The sequence below is a fragment of the Zalophus californianus genome, chromosome 6 (assembly GCF_009762305.2).
Source record: "Zalophus californianus isolate mZalCal1 chromosome 6, mZalCal1.pri.v2, whole genome shotgun sequence".
In the NCBI taxonomy this organism is placed as follows: Eukaryota; Metazoa; Chordata; class Mammalia; order Carnivora; family Otariidae; genus Zalophus; species Zalophus californianus.
The window spans coordinates 26,399,278-26,415,136 of NC_045600.1; the positions used below are offsets into that span (position 1 = coordinate 26,399,278).

Genomic DNA, 15,859 nt, shown 5'->3' on the forward strand with positions numbered 1-15,859 from the left:
CAGACCCAACCAAGCCGGCCCAGAGCGCTGGAAGGAGCATCCCCCATTAGAGCCCCACTTTGGGCGGAAAGGGCCTTATTCCCTCTCGCTGTGCTCAGTTACTGGGTGCAGGCTGCCCCACAAAGGCTGTGACCTGGGGCCAGGTGGCTCTCAGTGCCTCTGGGCCGACCGGGCCGAAGCTGACAGCTGGGGGCCATCTGCTGCGCATGCTCCCCACAGCTGGGAGGCAAGTCCGTTTTTGAAGGTCTGGATGGTGCTTTTCCATGTCTTCCCAACCGTACACATGAGCTAAATCCTGTTTTATTAGAGCAGGGAGACAATAGATAATGTCCCCGGAGGATCCACCAGAAGACAGCAGTATTCACGTATTACTAAGAGATAGGAAGGTAAACCGGCAGAACCCAAAACTGAAGCAGTTAAAAGCTGTAGCCCCTGAGAAGCAAGCCTGAATCCAAGAATGGAATGGAAATCTGTTTTTAACTATGAGCCCTCTGTACCATTTTATTTTTCTAACCATGTGCATGTAGTTCTGCAATTAAATATTTGTAAAGTTTTTAAAAATTCGCGTCTGATTCCAAAGCCACATCCCCGAGTTGTGCCCCAAGCAGGTCTAATTTGGAGGGGGCAGACAGAACCTTCCCTTTCTCCAGGGGAGGCAGGCGCAGCTGTGAGGGCCTGGCCTGAGCTTGGCATGCGATGCCTGGCCCATCCATTCCCAAGGCGGGAAGCTGGCCAACTCCTTCATCTCGTGCCCCAAATGGATAGGCGCCCGGCCCCGAGAGTCAGGGGAAATACCAGCCCCTGCATTGTGCTGGATCAGGGGCCTCTCCGTTTCCACTGGCGAGCTGCTGAATTTGCAATCACTGAGAACAGGGGTGCCCTTTGGCATATCCGGGCCCCTCCCAAGCTTTAACATCTCTGATTCAGACTCCAAGCAGAGGGCCCAACACCTGGTGAATGCCAGCAGCCAGGCTGGTGCAGGAAGATGGGCTTGTCTGGTGTGAAGTACTCCTCAAAGGCTAGCTGGACCGGTGGTTAACGTGGGAGGGTCATTTGTCAGGTGACGGCCCTTCTTATTTAAAAAAATATATATATATTTATGAATGGAATACAACTACAGCACAGAAAGTTCGAGAAGGCTTTCTGGTCTCTATAGGCTAACTGGTCTCTAGCCTAACCCCACCACCCTAACACACTCATGGCCTGTTACCCATGTTTCCTCTCACTTCCTCCTCCTCCGCATCTGGGTTTTTTTAAGCCAGTTGTCATCACACTGTACATAAATTTTGACCCTTGCATCTTCTGCCAAATCCATATCACACTCATTTTCCATGTTGTTACCTAGGCGCCATAACTATCATTTTAAATAGCTGCATCATCTGAGGCCGGGGATTTTGTCCCAGAACCTACTAACACGGGACCCTGGCGCACAGTAGACAATGAATACATACATTGTGTCATGAATGGAGTGAGCGACCGGGCCCTAATTTGTTTTACTCTTCTCCTACTGTGAGGTATTTAAGGAATCGGTTTCCAATTTTTCAGACACATTGTCTTATTTCTTTCCTGGACATCCTTCCTTTTTTTTCCTTTTTCATTCAATTTCCCCAACAACCCCCTCTACTCTGCCTCTCCCAAATCCCACGGACTCTGTCCTTCATGTGTCATAAATCAACCAGGTATGTGTTGAGCAAGCCTCTGGGTCCCCTGGGAAAAGGCAAATTGTGCTGACGGGTGGCTTGCGGGGTGGGAAGCGTGGGGCTCGTGCGAGCCGGGCCTCCACATACTTCAGAGCTGGGTCAACGCTGCTGTCGCCATCAAGTACGCTTCATCTTGAAATAGTGGCCCAGACCCTGCCAGCTATTTCATCCCGGTGCTTATGTTTTTCATGTGAATTTAAACATTCAAACATCATGAGCATGAAACATAAACACTCAACCCGCCACGGCATTTTGATGAGGTTCAACTGGGTTCAGTACGTTTCATTACTTACAATCGTGTAAAAGCTTCTTGACCCAGATCACTTCCTTAGGTCTGGCCCGTTACAGCCAAGACAAACTTTGTGTCTTCTGAGCACTTTAAAGGTTGGAGGGAATTATTCTGGGCAGATGGTGAACACAGAGCCCCCCACCCCCACCCCCCCGGCTCTGATTAGCTGGGCCGGCAGTTTATTTGAGCCACTCAAAAACTCCTAAAGAGGAAAGGGCTAAGCGATAAACCACGATCAGAGACCATCACTCTCTCGCCCTGAAAATGCTCCCACACACCTTTGCCTTGTGTCCACGCTTTTCCAATCAGAGCCACTTCTGCAGCCCTTTGATGCTTCTCATGGAGCAAGGAAAGAGTTTTTCACATCCCCCTCCGACAGGTGTGGCAACAGGGGTCTAGAAAGATAAGGTAACGTGTCCAAGACCACAGGGCAAAGAACTAGCTGTCCAAAGTTCCTTCTACGAAACAGATTTAGGTACAGACTGAGCCGTTGTAATAAAGAGGTTTCACAATATGCCAGAGCACAGAGAGGTGGTCCAGGCCATTAGATGACTGCCATCCTCAACACACAGCTTCCCCTGCGTCGTCGGAGATGGCTTCCCCTGCGGCCCTCACCCCCAGCTGTAGGAAGAGGAAAAGGGGAGGGGAGGGGTCATGCCTTCCTGTTAGGGCCATCTCAAATGTGGGTCACGTCTACTCATATCCCAGTGGCTGGCTATAGTTGTATGGTCATACCAAGCAGCAAGGGAGGCTGGCTGGGGGCTGCTCAGCTCAAACTCTACCACCAAATGAGGGGGAGCAGATATCAGTGGACAAGCAGCCCACTCCAGCATACACACCATGGGTGACCCCACAGGTGGTAGGGAAGGGAAGCCCAGCGAGAGCCCATTTTCAGCAGCTCTGGTTGTCCTGGATTTGCTCCCCAGAAACCGAGCAGAGCTTGTGGCCAGCCTCTCTCCGTGAGACCCCTGGCCCACAGCAGCACCAGGGGACTTGGTTATGATCCACGCCGTAATTGGGCTCGGTGCAAAGGAAAAATGCACGGAAACTGAGGGAAATCTCGCCCATGGGGAGCTTACAGTTTAAGAAGCAACAAAGCTAGCCACAAACAGGACATGCTGCTGACCAGAGAACAAAGAATGAAACCAGCTGATGAGTGAATGGCAAGGTGTGGACACACACCCCGGGCAACGGTTTCCCTTCCAAGGGGCCAGGGCATCTAAGGATCAAGTGAAAACCCCTGCACTGGGCTGGTCTTCAAGCTTGGCCTCCTGCCCACCCTCGGTTTCCCACCACCTGCCCCTGTACACCGACTCTCCCCACCCAAAAAACCCACCACCCATCCTCAGAGCCTGCCAGACTCTTACCTTTTTCCTTTGTTCCGCTAGTCTAGCTCAGATATCTTCTTATCAAGAGTTCCCTGAATCTCCTGATCCAAAATTAGTAACTTTTATCTCTATAGTCCCAAAGCACTTTTTTATATGCAAATCAAATCACTTATACATTGTATGTATTATGATTAGTTGGGCATAAATGTGTCAACCTAGCCAGAATAAGAATTTCACCAAATCTTGTATACCCAGTGCCTAACACAGTACCTGGGAAACAATGAGGGTTAAATGAATGAATGACTTAAAAAGGCAGAATTGTATCTTACTTATCACCATACACCTGGTGCACAATACATGCTCATGCCTGGCATATAGCGGGTGTTCAAAAAAGGGAGCTTGATTGACTTAACTTGAACACAACTAAAGAGAAGCACAGTCAGGTGCAGCAAAGACAGGCCCCAGAAGACACAACTCACCTGGTGCCAAACCAGTCCTGTTACACCAACGGGATTTTTTTTTTTAAGATAAAAGATTTTATTTATTTATTTGAGAGAGAGCAAGAGTGAGAGAGAACAAGCAGTGGGGAGCAGCAGAGGAAGAGGGAGAAGCAGGCTCCACGCCGAGCATGGAGCCCCATGTGGGGCTCGATCCCAGGATCCTGGGATCATGACCTGAGCCAAAGGCAGCTTAACCGACTGAGCCACCCAGGCACCCCACACCAACGGGATTTTCAGAGTCTATAGATCCCATATGGCCAGCTTGGTCTGCCCCACAGATGTGAGGCTTGCAGTGCATTTGACAAAGGTTGTCTGGAGCTGGGGCCAACCATACTGCACATTGGGCTCCCACTCCTTTTCTCTCCCCATACTCCCTCCCGGGGCTCAGTCTTTGGCCTGTGACTCAGGTCCCCATCCTCTAGCCCCCAGCAGAGACTCAGCCTCTCAGCAGGGCACTATTGGATCACTCTGTACTCAGTGCCTCTTGCGTGCTAAGCACACGAAGGTCCCTGCCCATGTGGCACATAACACCTAGCAGGGGACCGCACTAAGCTGAATGACCCCAAAGTGACAGGCTCAGGTGTCCCTTTCACCTTGAGAGTAGCATCTTCCTTCAGGACACCAGGCACTTCACACTCAACATATCTTCTCTCCTGAATTGGGATTCAGAGAAAGTGACTGTGAGTCTGCCACCTGAGTCCCAGACCTGTCCCCTGCCAGCCACAAGCCTATCATTTATTCTCTCCAGACTTGTCCCTCATCTGTAAAATGAGATTGGTAACAACACCTGTTCTGCCTGCCTTTCAGGGTTAGATGAGGGCTAATAAGGTATGTGAAGGGCTGCCTACTCTGTAAAGTAATAAATCTTACTTAGTACTATTATAGTGAATATAACTATTCCTGCGTAACCCTTCCTCCTAATTTTCCCTCTGATCATCAATGCTGCCGACATTCTCCCGGTCCCCAAGCCTAAAGAGGGCTATTGTTTCAGTCTTCCCATACTTTTTCTCCCCTTCATCAGCCACCCAAGCTCCTTTTCCCCGCGGGCAGTGCATTCTGTGTGGCACACATTTCCGGACTCAGAAGCCTCCATCCCTCTGTCTACAGTGATTGGCTCAGATGGGCACATGACCTAAGCCAGTTAATTGGAGTCCTTCTGGGATTTTCTCACTAAAGCTATGAAAGAAAATTGTCCCTTTCTGCTGACAGAGTATGATTCTGGGGCTCCAACAACCACAGATGCCACGGATACCACGGATGTGGTATCAAGAGGAGGAGAAAAAGAAATACTATCCTGGATCGAGCTATTCCTAAAGCCAGATCTCCCCAGACTTCCCAGGCACCCAAATAAAGATAAGCTCTCTTTTAAGCTATATTGAGTTGTGTTTCTATCACTCAAAAATGGAAGACTCCTGATCAGTACAAGACTCAAAACTTGGGTGATATGTTCTATTTGTCCTTTGAGCCCCAACATTTAATCTATTGGCGCTTGCCCACAAAGTCCCTTCCACTACATGTTTCTGCCACTGTCGTGGCCAGATTCCCTTTGTCTCATGCTTGCGGGAGGCCTGGTGGGAAGAGCTGTGGGATTAGAGCCAGACATAGTTGGAATGAATCCGGCTCCATTACTTACTCCTTGGTCATGTGATCTCGGGCTTCTCTGGCCCTCAGTATCTTCATCTGTAAAGCAGGACAAATAATCCCTACCATGCGTGGCTGCTGAGTGAAAGCATGTCTATGAGGGTCCAGTGGAGGCTCAATAAGAGGTAGATATCATTCCTATAATAATATAGTGGCCTCTTAGCCCCATCAGTAAGGAGAAGGTAATACATTCGTCCTATTTTCAGTTGGGACCCTAATTAACTTATCTAGACTCAAACATAAAAAATGACAGTAGCCCAGTCTGAGAAAAGGCAGCCCAGAAAGCTGTAGATAGAACAAGAGGGGATGTAACTGCTGGAGAAACAATGCTTAGGCTGGGGTGGTCCCAGCACCAATGAGAGGGGTCCTAGGTCATGAAGTCCAAGCCACTGCAGCAGCCAATCAGAGGCGAGAAGTAAAGAGAGTCCTCCGCCAGGTGAGGTTGAGGGTGGGGTCAGTGCTGAGGCACTTAGTATTCAGGATTGACTATGAGGGGATAGTTTGTAGGCTCCCTGCAAAATACCAAGCTCACAGCCCACTCTTTCCTCTTCTTGACCACTGGTCTGGCTTATTGTTCCTGAAGAAAGAGAAAAGGACTAGAGTCCAGTACCTGGATTCCAACCTTATTTGCAGTTGATGAGCTCTGTGACCTTGGGAAAGGGGCCTACCCTCTCTGGGCCTCGGTGGCCTCCCTGTAGAGGGGGATGGAAAGGGGTGGCAGATGTTCCCTCAGGTCCCTGTCACCCTCAAGCCCTAAGGGTTAATCAGACATGGCCCCTGCTACCCCTGACTGCACTAAAGACTTTTTTGTTTTTCCAAGGGACCCAAGGCAGGGTGTGGGGAGGGGTCAACCTCCCAGTTTCTGCAGATGTGTATCCTGAGAGAAATGATGGGGTGTGCATTGAAGGTGGGCAGCCCTGGGGACTCTCTTACCACGGGACAGTGCTGCCTCTGTGACCCCTCCACGTGGAGAAAGGTGAACCAGGAGCTAGGGGGTGAGCCTCCCTGTTTAACAGCTCTCCATTTGTTTACCAAAAAAATATTGTTCCATCATAAAAATTCCCAAAATAGTTCCTTCCCTGGCCAGACTGACTGGCGGGCGCCCAGCTTGGGAGCCCAGCCTCACTGGAGACGTGCTCTCAGGGAGGTGAAAATAGCTGGCAAGGCTGGGGGCTGCCATTTGAGGACCACCAGCCCCACACATCCTGTGGGGTGGAACACAGAGGGTTAGAGCCACAGAATCGTCTCTCTGGGAGGCTCTGGTCCCTCAGAGGCTCGGCAAGTTTCTTTTTAGCTAAGAAGAGCATCCTCTGCTCCTGGAAGAGTGGCAGGGGGACAGATGGAGGTAGGACAGATGCTTTATGCCCTGCTGGAACGTTCTCTCCCTCACTGTTCTGGCCAGCAACCTTCTCATCTCACAGTTCTCAGCTGAAATGGCAGGTCTTAAGAGAGCCCTCCCTTAAAGCCCTCCCCCGATAATGACCCAAATTACGGCCTAGGCTACACAGTCTCGTAAGATTCTTCTTTTTCCCTTTGGAGCACTTACACCATGGTTTGTCCTTACAAATACAAGTATCAGTATTTCCCACAGCCTGTAAGGTTCTTGGGCAGAGAACATTGGTACCTTACCCATAGCAGATGCTCAGTAAGTATCGTTCCCATTAACAGACTATTTCCATAACTTGCTTGAAGCTCAGAAAGGCTGAAAAACTTGTCCAACATCATGTAGCTCACAAGTACCAAAAGTGGGATTTGAACGCAGGTCTGACGCCAAAACCCATGTCTTAACCCCACTGACCAGCTCCACACGCTCAGCAAGGCTAGACAAGTCACTGAATGAGAGGGCACCGAGCAACCATAATTGTGTCATCTCTCTCACCTTGTTTCTGCCTTCATGGCAGGGGAGAAGGAAGCTGGTTAGGCTGTCCCCAAGAAGATGCCAGCTTGTCCCAGATACCCCACATCTCACAGATGCTCAACAAGTATGTGTTGGGTGTTGGATGAATGTTCCCTCTGCTGGGCCCCCAGACACCTCTCAGTGGCAGACCAGTCTTGTGGACACCTGTTTCTCTTTGCGGATGAAGGAGTGAAGGACAGGGGTACAGAGAAAGGATTCAGTTCCATCCCTCCAACCTCTCTGTCCTCCTGCCCTCCAACCCAACATAACCAAAGCAGGACCCCAATTAGGAAAGTGACCTGTGGTTAACAGTCATCCTTACAGAAGACTTTTGCTGCAGCAGCCCAGGACTTCCAGGTTGGGCTTCGGAGCAAACGTGGGCAGGCACCCTCAGCGCCCTCCTAAAAAAACCCTGCTTTTATAATTGGACCTACTCCATTCTCCCTACCCCATACCTTCAGCTTTCTCAATCTTAGGTGAAGTGGGAATAAATTCACATTAGACTTTAATACATTAAATTAAATTAATTAAATAAGTCCACCTTAAAATAAAATGCTAATTTTGTCGATCTACAAGATGCAATCTAAGCAATTATAATGCCTTGTCTTGCAAACCCAGCTTTTTATAATTTTTTTACGATTTTATTTATTTATTTGACAGAGAGAGAGACAGTGAGAGAGAGAACACAAGCAGGGGGAGTGAGAGAGGGAGAGGCAGGCTCTGCACTGAGCAGGGAGCCCGATGCGGGGCTCGATCCCAGACCCGGGTTCACCTGAGCCGAAGGCAGACGCTTAATGACTGAGCCACCCAGGCGCCCCTCAAACCCAGCTTTAAGATGAGCTCTCACACCGCATCCTGAGAAGAGAAAGAGAGAGAGCAATTTGAAGAATGAAGATGTTTCCTGAGGCCCTGTTCCACTCAGTGACAATGCGCTCCAGAGGGTGAGGAACAAAGCTTAGCACCGCTTAGCACCTTGCATGGATTCTGGTATATAAATACATTCATCTTTTCCTGCATCTTGGCCCCTAAATGCAAGGCAATTAGTGTGTGATGCACAAAGCCATGTGCATCCTATCTTAGTAGGGGAGTTATCTTCTGAGGTAATTTTCCTGGACATGACTTTCTTCTTTACATAATGACTTGAGAACCTGCCCCCACTTAGCATCCAACCAGATTGTCACTCACATCTATTGTGGGGAAATCAGACCTTAGATCCAAACGAGAGAAAAACAATCCCCTGGAAACCCACCGCTGTGCATTTCAGATGATCTTTTCTTTTTCCTTTTTTTTTCAAAGATTTATTTATTTGAGAGACAGAGAGAGCATGCCTGTGCATGCTAATGAGGAAAGAGGCTGAGGGAGAATCTTTAAGCAGACTCCTTGCTGAATGTGGAGCCCAACGTGGGGCTTCATCTCACAACCCTTGAGATCATGACCTGAGCTGAAACCAGGAGTTGGACACTCAACCAACTGAGCCACCCAGGAGCCCCTTAGAGGGTCTCAAGGCAAATGTGTACAAAGGAGTATTTATTATATCTATATCTCATAAAAAAAAACTGGAAAGAAGATAGTCTTTTGAAATCTACAAGTTGTGATTTTTTTTCAAAGTGTTTTTTTTCCCTAAGATTTTATTCATTTGAGAGAGAGAGAGCACAAGCAGGAGGAGAGGGAGAAGCAGGCTCCATGCCAAGCAGGGAGCCCAATGCGGGGCTCGATCCCAGGACTCTGGGATCATGACCCGGGCTGAAGGCAGACAACAGACTGAGCCACCCCAGGCGCCCCTCAAAGTGCTTTCTTTAAGAACACAGTGGACTCGATTCTTTCCTTTTTCAATTCCCCTCCATATTCTGGGCCCATTTTCTGCACTGTTAATATTTGTACCAGAAAATCTCCTTGACACCCTTGATTCAAAGCAGGTGAGAGTCAAAATCACTCCCTTCGGGAAAGGGGCCAAAGGAATGAGGACCAATATTTTCCTTCTCCCCAGTTTGGCCTCTTGTTAGTCCTGTAGGAAAGCAAGCCCAAGAAGACTGAATCACTTCCCCAAATGACACCTGTGTTCTGCCTACCTCCAGGATGCTGAGCTGTACCCAATATTTGTACCATCTGTGAACAGGTAGGCTCCTTACCATTTCCTCCTGTGACCAGACGACACAGGGAGAAATGGAAGGGATATTTTGACTGAGAAAGACACAGCTGACCCTTAAACAACATGGGTGTTAGGAGTGACCTCTCCCCACACAGTCGAAAATTGGTGTATAACTTCAGACTCCCCAAAAACTTAATCACTGGTAGACAACTGTTGACTGGACGCCTTACTAAGAACATGAACAGTTGACTGGCACATATTTTGTATTTTATACGTATTATATACTGTATCCTTATGATAAAGTAAGATGGAGAAAGGAAAATGTTATTAAGAAAATCATAAGGAAGAGAAAATACATTTATAGTAGTGTACTGTATTTATCTGGAAAAAAAAAAAAACACATATAGGTGAGCCCGTACAGTTCAAACCTGTGCTGTTCAAGGGTCAACTGTATTTAGAAAATAAACACCCTTCTTTGCCCCATTCAAACCATTTCTAGCTTCAGCTTGTTTCTTTTCCCAGTCAAGAAGAAAGATAACTTGAAGAGCAACAGGGTTCAGTGTTGAGTGCTAACTAGGAAAAAAAGAGAAAAAGTTCAACATCCAATGTATTTTTTTAAAGGCCTGATCCCATTTCACTTTGCTTTCCTCACTACTTGGTGGTTGCAAATCTAGCCCAAGATTGGCCGAGGATTTGCAAAATCAGTGGTTTTGATTAAGTATTGGACTTTGATCTTTGAATGGAATTAACCTTAAAAAGAAAACAGTGCAGCTTAGATGAAAGAAATCACCAGTCTCTTGCTCCCCCGAGTGTAGAGGTACTTCTATACTATGGCCAAATGACTACTAAGGAATTTGATAATTACCTTTTCAGTTAGAATGGCACATATTCAGCGCTCAGATTCAAGAATTTGTTTAAAAATGCAACTATAAATAGTGCAGGTACTTCCAGAGTTTCTAACATCAGTCTTGCAAATTTCCTGTACTTATGAATAGTCTGTTGTTCAAGCCACCCAACCACAGTCAGCAAATGGACCTGTGTGAGCTAGCGCCCCTTCGCCACCTTTGTATTTAGTTAACCACCTTGTTCCCAAAATAATTCAAGATGAGTTTTTAAAAATACATGTACTATGATGAAGGCAAAACAATAAATACACAAGGAAATTAAAGAAAAGAAGGAAACAAAAGAAAAGATGAAGATGCAAACACTGAGATTTTTAATTCTGCAGGTTGTGATGGTAGATATACTTGCTCAAGATTGCTTCAAATTTTAATATAAGCAGTAAAAAAGGAGACAGGGTCAGTTATATGATTCCAAGTATCCATAAAATAAAATCCAGGTATTTAGGAGAAAAACAACTCTTCCTAGAACAAAGACCTAAGAGAAATTTCTTCTGTTGATCCTTATAAAGAATACGACATTCTTACCATAAATGTGACAAAGATGTGACATTCCATTTTGTCTCTTAAAACATCCTTTAATGGCTTCTTAAGAAACCTGAATTCATTGAAAGCATTTCCATGGGGGACCAAAAGCACGTGGTTCAGATCCACAGCTGGTGTGACTTGTAGATAGATTTTAAGAACAAAAACAATCCATAGGCTTTATGACCTTCAGGCCACCCTCATCCAACCTTATTTCTCTAACCCAAATATTTGCAAGCACAGTGAGTCTTTGGTTGCTTTCTTCCCGACCAGCGCTCGTGATGTCAGTTAAACATCATTTTATTTGCTTTAACTTGAGCCAAGCCAGGGGTGGGGTTAATGTTGCTGGCAGACAGTGAACAGAACTGACCACACCTCACCCCACTGTCCCCTTTCTTCTCGTACTGGGAAGACCTGAAATGCCAATTTCTCCTCTTTTCTTTCTTTGCCATTCAAGGTCTATTTGGGCCCACCTCAGGATAGATCTCACACAGTGCTGCCTTTACACAAGTGTAGCTATGCCCCACTCGGAATTTTCTAAATCCCCCTCTCCTGCCCCAGACCCTGTATCGTCCCTTTGGGTTGCTCTCCAACCCTTCTATCCACCCCCTCCTCTATCCTCTCCCCACTCCCCAAATGTATGGGGGTGACCAGATGTCCCAAAGGTCTGTAGAGTTGTTCTGGGATTCTGGCTGGGTTCACATTTCAGGAAGGCATCAGGGAAAGTGGATCACTCCTGCTGGCTAGCAGAATATTTCCTTCTTGGGACTGTTTGGGGCTGGGCTGCCAGAATGGTGCTGACATGCTGATCTGAGGTGACTCCCATCAGACACAGGGAGAGTTCAGGGCTCTGGGCTACCACTGACCCTTGGGCTTGAGCCACGTGAGTGAGTGGGCTGTGCATTAGCTCTCTCCTGCTTCCCTTTCCCCCAAAACATCAGTGCCAGGGGAGCCATAGACCATAGGTTCTCCCCGCTAGCGTACACAGGCAGTTCATCCACCCACTTTCTTCCAACTCCTACCTAGTGATCTCAAGAGGGAAAATGCTTCCCTCTTTCTCTCTTCCTTATTATTCCATTTGTCAGCAAAGCCCTAACCACATCTGATTAACTTAAACAGTGGGGCTAACAATGCCCCTAAAGTCAAATTAACCATATTAAAAAAATCAGGACCATCACTCCCAAAGCCATCAGAATATCTAAAAGTCCCACCTAGAATTCTCAAAGTCTTCATCTGCCTCCACGCCTAATAAAACTGCTCACCCCTACCACCAACATTCATGATGATTAAAAAGGAATTCTTCTTTGGTTTTATAGTTTTTCTATTTAAGCACTGATGGTGAAAAAGCAGTGTTTCATGCTTACATTAATTCCAAATGGGCAGCATTTCAACTATACATGAAGTTAAACAAGTATTAAGGATTAACTAAACCACATAGCCATATATAATGTTGTTTTTAATGAGAAAATGTATTCCCAGTTCCCATAACCACTTTATAATTGAACTTCTGGTATAGAAAGTTGGGCACTTTCTATCCAGTATCGCCTGCACATGCGAAAAGCAAGGCTTGGGAACACTGACCACCATTGGCAATGAATAATAGCCTGAGCATCTAAAGGAGGACAGATTCTTCGAAAAATGGACACTTCTAGAAGAAACGAGTTCTTCCACAAATTCCCTTGAGATATTGATGCAACAAAAACTATTACGACAAAAATCCCTTTGTAGTATGTATACATATGCCCAGGCACATCCACATAGATGACCCTGTATACCTCCCAGAGATTTCCAAGATGTGGGAGTCAGAGCAGGTGTTAAGGCCCCATTCAGTACAACAGGTTCAAGTTCTGTTATATTGACAATTCTATGGGGTCATAATATCCCTCCAGAGAAGTGATACAGGCAATGGGAAAAGTTGTATTCTTTTTTTTTTTTTTTTTCAGGCTCCTGGGAATATTTAAACCTCTTACCAAAAAAATACTGCTTGTACTTTTGATCATGAAAATGCAGGCATGTATCTGTATGACATTAAATTACTATTGATGGGTTACATAAAAAATGGGGGAAAAAATGGGGGTGGAAGAGCAATGAATTAAGGGACAGGCATCTCCAATTCCTGACCAGCCCTTCCACTAAGAGCTAAGTTGGTCACACATACCCTCTCTGAAACTCAGTCTGCTGCTCTGGGAAAGGGCAGGGGGGAGGCCAGATTCATGTCAAAGATTTCTCCATGCTGAACGCCCAAGAGTTTGCCCCCTAACCAGCCCCGGGTCACTCTAGGCGGTCGTCGCGTCCATGCAGGCCCCTGGAGCACTGTCCCAAGGCTGGGAACCTCTGACCAGTTTCTTAGACAAGAAGGGAACCCTTGCCACTTAGGCAAAGGTCTGCACCCTCTCACCTCACTCCTCCTTCTCCAGACATTCGGTGACCTCCTGTATACACAACCCAGAGTTTCGTGCTGCTGAGGATAAACAGAGTGTTGTTCCTACCCTGAAACTATGAGGGAACAGCTGATGGTATCATAACAAAAGGCAGAAAACTCCGGAAGCTTGTCCAAACCACATGGCAAATTCACGGCGTGATGTTCACCCCACTGCAGGGGGAGCCGAACGGGTTTGCTGAGGCTGATGATTCTCCCAGTTCTCACCTCCCAGCTCTGTACTCCCGGAGGCCCGGACCGCACGCCCGGAGCGAGGGTGAGGATGGATTCTTCCTCCCGCTTCCACCCTCTTGGAGCACCTGGCCCTGGGCGGCCCCTAAGAATGTTTGCTGGCTGTGGCGTTGGCCACACAGTCAGAAAAAGCCCTCCTAAGGACTGGTGTTCATGGAACCGAAACGCAGCCTCCAGGATTACACAGGAAGAGAGGAGAGCTGTGTGAGGTGGTATGGATGGTGTGTTGCGGGGGTGGGGGGGGGGCGTGGGGGGGTGTCCTCTGCGAGACTGAGTTACGTTTTTACAATGCTAATAAGTTATGGACGTGTTTCTGCCACACACCAGGCCGTACCAAGATACACTAAGAACACAGAACTAGGCCTGCATCAGGGGCTGAAGATTCTCCCCTGAACTGTAAACCCCAAGAAGGCCACGGTTTTGTCTGTCATATCCACTGTTGTGGGCATAGCTTCACCTCCGAGAAGTCTTCAATAAATGTTTGTTAATTAACCAAAGAGCAAGTAGCCTTTGAGTGGGAGGAAGTTTATTTTAAATAGTGGAGGGGGAGGATCAGGCCAGAGAAAAGGAGACCACTACAGTCAAAATCGAGGAGGAAGTGGAAGGGGGACGACTTTGCATGGCAGGTCAGCATTGCCTTCCCAGAACTATAAACGTTCATCCCGGAAATCTGGTGAGCCACCCAAAGGTCTAAATACATTATATAATTAGGGGGGTGGGGGTAAGCTATCAGCTCTTGAGGTGTGACATAGTGGAATTTCCCATTTTCTGAAAAGGCCCAGCCTAGGAAAGGAGCCCCTCACTAGCTGGGGGCTGGCCAGTTCACTCCGGTTCTCCTTGGGGCAACTTCTGGCCAGGCCAAAGCTCTCGTTCCCCCTGAGCCTGAGGCAGTGGAGGGCAGCAACAAGAGTCCGAGGGGAGGAGGAGAAGGCCAAAACACTTCCCTTTATCCACTCCAAGCTCTCCCTTCCACCCCAACGTCCTGAGATCACCCTCCCTGGGATCTACAGGAGGCAGGGGCAGAAGTCCCCCCCTCCCCAACTCATCCATGGGTGATTCTCTCCTCTTTGGCTTGTTGCTAATTTCTGGAAAGAAGGTTCTGGGAGCTGTGATTGTCCTGTACCCTTAAAGACTTTCACACCAAGAGAGGTGCGAAGGTGCTGGGGTCAGATGGTGCCATTAACAGCACAGCCAGGGTGGAATCCCACCGAACTCCCAGCCTTGTGAATTTCACAGCCTGGGACGTCTGCTTGGTCCAGCCTTAGGGCTTCTTACACCTAAGTCCCACTAGGAGGAGGCAGGGAGAGGTGTGAGGGGACATAACTACTTGACTATCTCCCGACATCGGTGCCAGGGCCCAGTGTGGGCAAACCACAGGCCTTTGAGGATTCGATGAGATGATGCATGGGCAGAACTCAGTGCGGCGCTTGGGAACCAGGCGTGCATTCAACAAATATTTATTAGCAGTTACTGTGTGCCAAGTACTGTTCTAGGCACTAGGGATATGACTGATCCCAATAAAACCCTGTTCCTCTGGCATTTCCATTCCATTAAGGGAAGCAGATAATGCATAAAACAACGCACATCATGTACCATGGAAAAAATAAAGCAGGGTGAGGGGATGAGAGGCTTCCATCTAGGCTGGAGTATCAGGTAAGGCCTCCGTGAAGGAGGCCACAGAGCAATAACCACCAGGACATCCAGAGGTAAGAGGGCCGGGTCTAGAGTGGGACACTCTCTAGAACTAGTAGCTGCTCCTTAACACAGAGTGGGAGGAGATGGGGAGGGGAGGGGTAGGTGGATTATCATTATCTGGAAAGAGGGTTTGGTATAGTTTGAATGAACTTCCCAGGAGCCCTTCCCTCACCAGCTGCAAAGGAGTCATTGATTGTCCTAAAGTGCTGCCCACTAAAGATTGTTTCCAGATGCCTTAAACCAACATAGCAATCCCCTATGTGTTGGGAGGGGAGGAGGCTCCTCCCCCAACAGCCAGTATCGCCCAGGTGCTGCCTCAGTTTCCCCAGGATGATCAGTCTTTAGGAGTCTCAAAGCCAAACCATTTGGATCAAGTTCTTGATTTGGCACTTAACTGACATGTGTCCTTGAGGAGGAAAATTCCTTCAACTCTGTGAGCCTATGTTGTCTTCTGCAGTGTGGAGATTAGTCATGGTGCCTACCCTGTGGAGCATCCATGAAGATAATGGAATATGATAACCCAGGAAAGCCCTTGGCATAGAGCCTGGCACACAGAATGGCCTCAAAATGTTTGCTACAGACTCCAGGCCCCGCCCTGCATCTCCTGGTGGACTAGACCCATGAT

General features: G+C 47.8%; 1 long non-coding RNA gene across 3 annotated transcripts in view; it reads right to left on the reverse strand.

The window, feature by feature from the left end:
* LOC113908950 overlaps positions 1–15,859 on the reverse strand; it is a 53,568-nt gene that overhangs the window by 9,947 nt on the left and 27,762 nt on the right. The window contains exon 3 of one of the 3 annotated variants that reach the window (XR_003515651.1): positions 2,264–2,384. The exons of the other annotated variants lie outside the window; for them this stretch is intronic. This is a non-coding gene — a long non-coding RNA (uncharacterized LOC113908950). Of the gene's footprint in view, positions 1–2,263; positions 2,385–15,859 lie in introns of those variants that run through there. 3 annotated transcript variants of the gene reach the window in all.